The sequence below is a fragment of the Ambystoma mexicanum genome, chromosome 5p (genome assembly GCF_040938575.1).
Source record: "Ambystoma mexicanum isolate Mex_15411 chromosome 5p, UKY_AmexF1_1, whole genome shotgun sequence".
NCBI classification, from domain to species: domain Eukaryota; kingdom Metazoa; phylum Chordata; class Amphibia; order Caudata; family Ambystomatidae; genus Ambystoma; species Ambystoma mexicanum.
This window is the reverse complement of record NC_090930.1, coordinates 99421517-99431586: the sequence shown is the minus strand read 5'-3', so window position 1 is coordinate 99431586 and position 10070 is coordinate 99421517.

The window sequence follows — 10070 nt, the reverse complement described above, 5'->3', positions numbered from 1 at the left end:
TGAGTTTGGCCTTGCTGGGATTCGAACCTGCGTTAGCAGGCTCTGCACGGATGTCAAAGCGAGTGCTCTACTCGCTGTGCCACTTGCCACAATGCCATCATTCTGGACGTACCCTTTGTGGTGGGCATGTGTGGCACATGTCTGTGTGACAGTACACATCACCCGTGGGGTACTCCCTTGGTACATGGGCATCATGAGACACCAACATGTACTGTTGTGTGCTTCATTCATTTGGCGTGTGACTCTGCACTGCTAGACAGGAACATGCAATCAATGCAGAACTATCACATCATGTCATGCTGAGTTGCATATTCCATTTGTCACCTGCTTCTATGGGATGCCTTGTCATGATGCATATTTGAGCTGTCTGTCACCATGCCTTGTGGTGTGCCCAGAGTGAAGGTGCATAAGTGCACACAGACCACAGACCTGAATTGTAGGCATGTTATTAGTACTTATACTAATTCATGTAGTGAGGGGTTACACCATGTACTACATGGTGAAAAAATAGCTGATGGTGGGTTGTCATGCAGGGGTTGGCATCCTTGCAACATGAAGATCACATGGCCATAGACAGTCCATGTGGTAGGTCATGTACATCATGAATGACAATGAGTGTGCCTGCCTTCATTAAATTCTATACATGTGCATGTTGTTCAAACTTATCAAGTGACTTTCATTTCCAAGCACTTGTCTGGCGTCAACAGCCTGTATGTGTCTGTCAGTTGATACTTGACAGGAACATGCTTTGAAACTTCCATCATTGTGTTGTGCAGTTGCACAGGCATTGGCCTCTCTGTGAACTTGATACATGCACAGTTCCCCACACCTGTGTCATCTTTCTGATAAAGACAGACATGCCAGTCACATCGCACACCCAGATGTGCCATGTGACTTTGTTGCAACATGTGTAATGTGATAGGTATTTGAGGCAGTGCTGGTTCACAGTTTGAGCATGCACGGCCATGACCATTTCAACCAGCATTGTGGGATGATGTGCATTTACAGGGACTGCATTGCAAACGAGAGCACCAACGCCAGAGGCATTGCTGTGGGGATTGATTGCTGCACATACATGCCACTCATGGACCTTGAATGACCTTCATCACCTTGTCCAGATACTGGGTCTCAGGATATGTTCTATGTGCTTGACATTTGCACATACACGGCACCCCCACCCGCATAGTTGAAGCAGGAACAACAGGGCAGGGACATGCCACTGGAATACCGATGATACGCAACTCTCAAACAATCCTCAATCCCTGCCTTCCTCTCATACTCTCGGATAAATTACTGCCCGTCTGCTATACAGCAAAGGTGTACTGCTACCACTCTTTGTCTCAATGCAAGTGACACATAGAGCATACTCATTGGTACCCCTGCTCCCTCTTTCCCTCCCACACTCTGGCCGAACTCCCTGGTCCCACTCCCCTCATCCTCTTGTGGGTCAATGGACCTCGTTGTCATCTTCAAATACTCTCTCCTTCTCTATTCACTTTGCCGACCATGCCTAGAAGGCCCACTTTCAGCTGAACCTCCTCAGAGGCATTTTCCCTCTCCTCACCTTATGCCAGGACCTCAATGTCTCCAGTTACCTGTTCAAATTCTGATTTGTGTGTCATGTGTTGACTGGGGTGGTGTCTGGGGTATGGGTGGCTGATGTTGCAATGTGATGTCCTTCAGCATTACAATGTCACATGTGCCATACTTTCCCCTGGTGTGTGTGGTAACATGACAGTTGCATGGCCCATCATTGTGTGTTTACACCACCTTTGTGCGTCAATGTGTCCACTGGTGACATGGACAGGACCCGGAGAGGGGGGGTGACACTAGTCAGAAAATGCCACGCATCCATTGCAAATAGCTCACAGTGTGTAAATGCACAATGTCTGATGCTTGCGTGTCCTGAAATGTGTTGTTTGTGTGCACATTGATGCACATGTGGATTTATTTCTCATTGCACATGGCTCAATATGTCTTTCTCTGCCCATGTGCAGATGAAGACGCACCAGATGCAGAGGAGAAGGAGGACGAGTTAGTGGTGCCTCAGACCAACAGTGAAGGACTTGGTGTTGTACGCCATGAGAACCCACTGGAGCTCCAGACCATCCTCAGTCGTGCTGTGGACTATTCGTACTCTTCAGACTCAGCTGACTTTGATGCGCAACCAACTGTATATGCCGCAAAGAGAAAAAAGGAGAGTGTCCAAATGGGTCGATCCGATGGGGCCCTTAAGTCTGTGGTGGTGCAGAAGGCTTCACAAGGGCAGTCAATGGTGGGCCCCCGTCTGCTGTGTATATGGCTGCAAGGCCACCCTCCAATTAATTGGCCTCAGGTCCTGGGGCTGCAGTTTAAGGGAGGATTGCAGACCTGCAGCCAATGACAGGGGCACCAAACCAACAGGCATGGTCCCTTCTATCAGGCTGCCATTGGGCCCTGCACACGTGGTTAACGTGTGAAGACTGGGGAGAAGAGTGGGAGCAGCAGATGTTGCATGCCACCATCCGACATGGCAATGTGTTGGACAGAATTTCAGAGTGCATGTATAAGATGGCCAAGACCATGACCTGAACAGTGGCTTCGGTAGAGCAACAACTGCAGGTCATGCGGTCCTCATGTCACTCCCACACACTGTACATGGAGGCCAACATCAAGGGCCGATGGGCTTATCTGAGGTGTCTGCAGGGGTCCCTGCAAGCAGATGCTTAGATATACACATAGGCCCTGAGATGTGAGATGCAGGCCATGAGGACTGCACTCAATGATGAACTCTCAGCCACAAGGACACTGATCCATGAGGAGATGGATGACTTCAGACAGACACTGTCCAATCAACTCAATGCATCATGGGTGAGTGCACATACAGACTCTGCAGCCATCCTTAATGCCATGCATGGAGACCTCATTTCCCTTACTGTGCTGGTGCATTCAACTCTGTCACAGCTGGCTGTAGCCAGTGAATACCAGGCCATGGCATTGTTTTGCAGGGCTCCAACACCACAACCACCTGCAGATCAACCGCACAATGGGGGTCCCAGCACAGACCAGCCTCCTTGTCCACCGTTGCCGTGAGGTCCATCAGCCCATGGAAGGGATTATTTCTTTGTTTGTTGTTTTTACCACTCATGTGGGTATTGATATGCACCCACCCCCAGTCCAGGATGGACTTTTTTCTTTTCTTTTGTTGCCCCTTGATTCGGCATGGGCACATTTTTCTTGTTTTTCAATACCCCTGGGCCGGATGGTGGCATGTTTTTTTGTTTTGCCCTTTCCAAGGTGGACTCTTTTTTTTCCCCTTGAGATGTGCAGTTGCCCTCTCAAAGGCATTATGAATGCAGTTATAGTCAGTGGTGTCAACCTCCCTGGCTGCCTTGAGGTTGACAGGATGGTATGTGGATGTAACAATTGGTTTATGGAATCTTGATACATGTTTGCTGTATGCATTATTGTGAACTATGGCTGGTGAAATGCAATGTCCCATGTGGTTGCAGTGATCCTGATTTAACCAGTGACTGCAGTCCATGGGCGGTACACCCTGCATCCTTTCACATCCCTAGTTCCCATGCCCTCTTTTAGGAACTGGCCCTCCTTTCACATATTTGGAAGTACAGTTCCCCGTCGAGGTGATGAGGGAATTACATCATGCCAGCTCTGTCTGCAAGTATGCATGTGCACTGTCTCGCATGTTGTGTCTGTATTATTGGTTGCCATGATCTTTACATGCATGACACTTTTTTACTAGCTGGAGGGGTTCATCCTTGAGTCACGATAAATGTCTGTCCAGATGTGTGTCTGTCCACAATCATGTGTGTGTGTATGTGCTGTTACACTTCTATGTGGGTCCATTGTTTTGGTGGATGCACTTTCAGAATTAACGCAATTAATGGATGTGATTGGGCAGCACTGAATTCATTCTGGATGTTCATACTAATTGATGGCAGCCATTCTCCCTGCATCTGCACGCTGTGTATTTTTTATCTCCAACACTTGGCTCACTGACTATGATGATATCTCCTTACTTCTACCCTTATACTCCGCCTGGCCCCATGTATCCAACCGGGCCCTGTAGGTGTACGCCGTGTGTACACTTTCTTTGACGTGTGCCACTTCCCAATCCACACCCTTGTCCACTTACATTACCCGCCCTGCCCTGCACATATACCACACATGTCCATAGTCAGGTCTCATCCTCTGCTGCACCGCTTCATGTTGTAGCCTCTGGTGACACAATTCTAGCCATTTGTGTCCATTGACTGCACAGGACAGGTTTGTCACACTTGCTGCATGTAGGGTTGTACAGATATGCACATGTGTACCCCTGACAGACTGCTTCTGTGTTAATCAATCAGGTCACTTTTTTGACATTGTTTTGTTTCTGTTGGTTATCTACACTGGTGGGTGTTGCATGTATTTTGGTTTCCATTCCTTGTTCATCTCATAGGTGCACATTGTGGGCCAAAGCATGTGTTCCATCGTCCAGTCCCCACATCTTGTCTTCATCTGTTCTCCAGGTGTGAGTTTCGAGTGCACCCTGAGATCCATGCACATTTACTGGGACAGTCTCACTCCGGATGTCTGATCTGTTGCGGGGTGAATGAACAGCTACATGTTGTCCTGATGTCCATTTACAGTGGTATCCAAGAAGGATGAATGTTTTTTTGATGTAGGGTATGGGTATGTGGTTGTTGGCACATCTTTGCAGGGATGTACCGTACATGGGTCTTTTTCTGCTTTGCATGCCATGGTGGGTGTTGCCGGTGGTTTGTCTGATATAGAGCTGCTGATCGAGCTTTCAAATGTGCCCATTCTTTTCTAGTCTGATATTCTCCATCACCCACGTTTGTCCTTCATGGCCCACAACACGTGGTACCTTTCCATATATGTTCCTTCCAGGCTTTCTGATCAGGCTGCTTATTGCAAAATTGTTCATGTCTCCATCTTCCTCTCTTGGACAACGTCTCTCTTTCCTCACCCACTGTGATGTCAGCCATATCCATCCTCATCTACCCTCCAGCTAGTCTCCTCCTTGCAGTGTTCTTTGCCTGTCCTTCTCTCTCTTGCTCCACTCCACTGCTGTGCAATCGTCACTCTGTGTCCTGTCTCCTTCCTGCACTATGTCATCCTTCGACACTGGGCGGTCCATGTCTATTTTCTTGTTCCATCCATGAGTTGTCATGGATGCACAGTAACTTTATGTTATTATAATGTATGTCTTTGAAAATGTATTTCAGGTGTGATGCAGTGGATGCAAGCCAGACGGTAACCTGGGCAGGTAAGTTAAGGACTCTCAAGGTGTCACTTGCATTGTGTTTTGTGGCAGGGAGTCTGCCACTATGTGGCGTTGCTTCTCTTTTACTTGTATTGAGGTGAACAGGTCCAGCATCATGGGTGCATGTGACACATGGTGATGGCAGGCTGGTGTAGCTATGCATGCTGTGTTCTCAAGCAAAACAGGGGGTGCATTGGTTGCCGGCTCATAGTTGTGAGGAAGGCTGTCACTGTAGGGCCTTTGTTGATGAGTTGTCATGAGTGTGGCATGCCAGGCTGTTGTTGTGCTATGACACATGGTGATGGTTGGGATGGTGAGTATGTCCTTGCACTTTTGACATGTGTCTTGCCTGCCACGTGGCATCCCGTACAATAATTTTTCAATAGTCATATCTATCCGGGCAGGTATTCCAATCTTGGTCTACCTTCCCTTCTGAGGGTGCTGTCACAAGACAAATCAACACAAATAATGGCATTGCTGATTGTTTGTGGGATGCCATGTTCTCCGTTGACACCAGGCACACACCATTGGATAGGGGTTGTTGTTTGCCATGGTGAACATGTGACATGCACGGTACAGCACCAGATTTTATGAAGCCTGTTGACAGCTGCTGAGTGCATTTCAATGTTCCATTCAGTTCAAAGCACATTTGACCCAATTCAATCCAGTCCCTGTAAAGACTGCCTTCCCTTCAACTTTCCTGCTGCCTTCTCCCTTTTGTGTGCAAGTGTCATTGGCATCTGTTTTTCATTGCTCTCTCATGTCTGCTTGTGCGTTTCATGCCAGTTTCCTCGGTACCCTGCCTCCCAGCTGTCTCTGTGAAGTGCTGCCTTCTGCTGTATCCTGTCTTCAGTGCAATTGGTGATATGTTTCAATCACATCTTCTTAGACTTTGCATCATTAACTCCCCTTCCAGTGTTTACTGCACTGTCACAGTGCCACGTTAAGCAGGGAATGTCATATTGTGGCAGTACTTTCAAGTTCTCCATCCACTTGGCGTGAGTTGGGTGGATCTAGCTACATGGGTGCCGTTACACATGGTGATGGGTGGCTGGTGAGTTATTGTTTGCATTTGTTGCATGTCACTCCAGGGGCACATGTTGCTGTATGTGTGGGTGCATGGATGTTGTAGAGGAGCAGTTAAATGCATCTGCAGGAAATCCTCCCCCACTAACTCCTATATGTTGGAAGTCTGAAATTGCAGTTGTGCCAATACCGCTGTGTATATTCGAAAAAAAGGTACCCATTGAGACAACCCTATCAAATGTATCCCGGAAGAGACGCCATCTGAAGGAGGAACTCCCTAAAGGAATATGAAAATAAGCAAATAATGAAGTCTGTGAAATCATAAGAGAATATCAATGACCTGTCAGAAGATATTGGCTGAAGAGGATGTATGGATCCTACAGAAACTAACGACGAAGTAAAGATCAAACAAACTTTTAAATACAAGAAAGAAGAGTACACATGCACAAAGTGCTGCAGAGAATGAACTGTTCAATAATTGTACAGACGCCGAAACGCAAGTAGATAAAGTCACCATAAAAGCTGGCTATATGTAGTGAATAGAAAGCTGGTGGAGCCACCATTGTATAGAAGCTCCACATCGGTATCATACATTTTAGTAAGCCAAGACCCATGAAGAAGAGAGGGAGAATTGAGTTGCAGCAAAAATAAGCTAAAATTGTGGGGCTGCATGGCGAGGCTGTCTTTCCTGGTATCAAAACTGAAGCAACCAAGGTCGGCTATCTATTCTTGAAAGGAGTGAACGTGAACATACAAAGGATGAATCATCTCTTGTTAAGGTGCGAAGGAAGAACACCAAGGATGCCAAATTTGATTCATTTAAGACATTTAAAATCTGCAAAATTAACCAAATTGTGGTCTCCTGTCATACAAGCCAAAGATGAAAATAGAGTCAAACTTGGATTCATAGAACAATGATAGCGAGTGCTCGCCCTCCCATGTATTCTCAGAGACAAGGATACTTTGCAAGGCCAAGTTCAAAGACAATCTTCATGGCATATGGCTTGGTTGATGAGAGATGTTGGGCTAATTCGGTGAGGAGGTAGAGTCAGGCCCACCTCCCTGCACCTTGGTCTGAGTTTATGTGCTGCTAAGTGAGCCGAATGTTCTAGACATCGCACAAGCATGCCAACCTATTGTAGAGGTCCGTATAATGAAGGACCTTAAAGTTTGAAGACCATTTGAAAACTGTGTACTTAATGGTTTTGTGGATGACAGGGTTTAGAGGTAATCATATATAGTCCACCTGACAGCGGGCAGCCAATCACAATCCTAGTTCCTGCGTAATGTATACTTAGATATCCCCCTTAAGCCTATCACAATTCCTAGTGGTTTTTTTTTTCATTATTTGCCACATAGTATGACATCACCTCTGACATACTTTTAGTATAAAGTCTATGTTTTGTGAAATGATTGCTGAGAGAAATTGACCGAACATCCGTTGATGTCCTTTGTAACTCCCTGTTTTAGATAATTGTTAATAAAACACTACTTTGCCATCTTCCTGAGTTGGATTGGTTATTTGGACTCAGAGTTATTCTGTGAACCCATCCATTGCATGAACATTACTAAAGGGCCCTAAGCTCAATGTGTTGCCTACCCTTACATTGTTTTGTATTTCTCTACAGAGGCATTCTGCATGTGAACATAGTTGCTGTGATTGAAGGGGAAGTGTCTGTTGTATGCGTGCACACAACACAGCATGAGGTTTGGTGGTTTCCATGCCAACATAGGGGGACATCCATGGATTGCACTGTCCAGCTGGTGCAGGCTCACAAGGGATAAGATGAGATGTGCATATTTCTAGCCGAACACTTGACATTTTCAGGATCTACATTGCTACTTTGATGTGACTGTGTGTTCTGTGAATAGTTGTTATCAGGAAATGTGTTGGCCACTTAACCTGTTTATTGTTGTGTATCAGGCATAGGGGCTGCAGGGGAGTCCGCACTTGTCTTTGTAGTTTGCATTCATTTTATACTATGCCTTGCTACTTGTGATCTCATGTGTGTGTTTTGGTATCTACATTCACAACAGCTGTTGTACATGTGATGGTGGGCTGGGACTGTTTTGCTTGTGCTGCGTGCTTTTGTGTGTACTACATGGACAATGTTGGTTCAATTTGCTATGACTGTGTGGGTGATTTGTGCACAGCACAGCCATAGTGATTAGGGGCATGATTTACCAAGTGTTTCCCTACAGGATTGCACCATTATTTGACACTTCAGTGAATCAGGCCCTTGGGGTGTATCAAGCATGTTTGATCACTTACAAATGTGCTCATATTCAGTGGTAATTTTAATATGGGGTGCAAAGTCTCCCTATTCACTGTATGTATGTAACATGTGGAATCTTGCACCCATGTGTTCACACTCACAGCCACATTGATAGCTTTGTGGCTGTAGTGCAGGTAGTCCCATAGGTGTACAATAGTATTTTAAGTGGCTGATTGGAACTAGTGAACATGTTTCCTTTGATGGCCGTGAATTACTAATTGATAAGAATTTCATGTTGCCAAGTTAATGCACGTTTCTGTTTCAACATGTTTTTACTTGGTTATGTATTTTTTAAATGAGTCCATTTTTTATTTACTCCAGAATCATTTCACTTCCAACTTTGCAAAGTGGGAGTGGTACACTGTTCTGGGGCTCTGTTTGTGCATGTTGTTTTATGTCTAATGGACGCACACAATTTTGCCATCCCTGAAGCACATTCTCAGTGTGTTGTTGTGGGCACGGATAATAGGCCACAATTTATCATTGAATGGTACCTGGGATGTGTTCTCGGTGTGTGTGCTCCACAGGGACATTTATCTATGTGAAGAATGACTGCATCAGCTGGGTAGGTGCAGCATCTCCACGTGCCCTTTGGCCAACCATGGGCGAGAGTGGTATGTGTGGGTGCGGGCAGTGTCCCACCTTGATTTCTACTGGTACACTATGCCGTGTGACAACATTGTGCAGCACACATGCAGTCACTCTGATTTTACATACTACCGGTGGTGCATATAGCAACACCCCACCAGAGTGGTCAATGGAGCAGAACCGTGAATTCAGCACTCTTAATGTGCAACCGACTATGGCCCTAGTGGCTACATGTTCTGTATTGTATCTCACTTCACCTGGTTTTGTGGGATTCCAGGTTGGTGTCATCATGAATGTTGACAGCAGGTAGGCACTGTCCCCTGTAAATGTGTATTTGGTTGTCATTGTCATTTATTATCAGGGTCTATTGTTCTATGTGTCACATGCATGCATGTGCATGACCGTTCATACTCACCGATGAGCCATGCATTTCTATGTTTTCCAGATGCCAGGGCCTGGTGCCGTGGTGACTGGGGGAAGATGTAGCTATCATGTGCGCTGATTCGGATATTGGCATACACTTCCATGATGATTCCATTGGCATCGAACACTACCTGCCCATTAATAGAGTGCCAGTGCTTTCGATTCCGGTAGATGTGCTCCGTCATTCTGGGGGCCTGTAGTGCAACATGTGTGCAGGCAGTTGCACCTAATAAATGGGGGAAGTGTGCTGCATACAATTCCTGGATCACTCTATGCACACACATGAACGTGCCTGTATGCATGACAATACCTTGTGTAGGCAGTGGCGTAGGGTGGCCTGTGATATACCATCAATTAATGCAGCGGTTCACTTGAAGGAACCAGTTGCAATGAAACAGAGTGCAGTCAGCACTTTTTGTAGGCTGACGAGGGCCTGGGAGCAGATTGTGGGTGATGTTAAGCCATCTTGCCACTCCCTGACGTGGTCT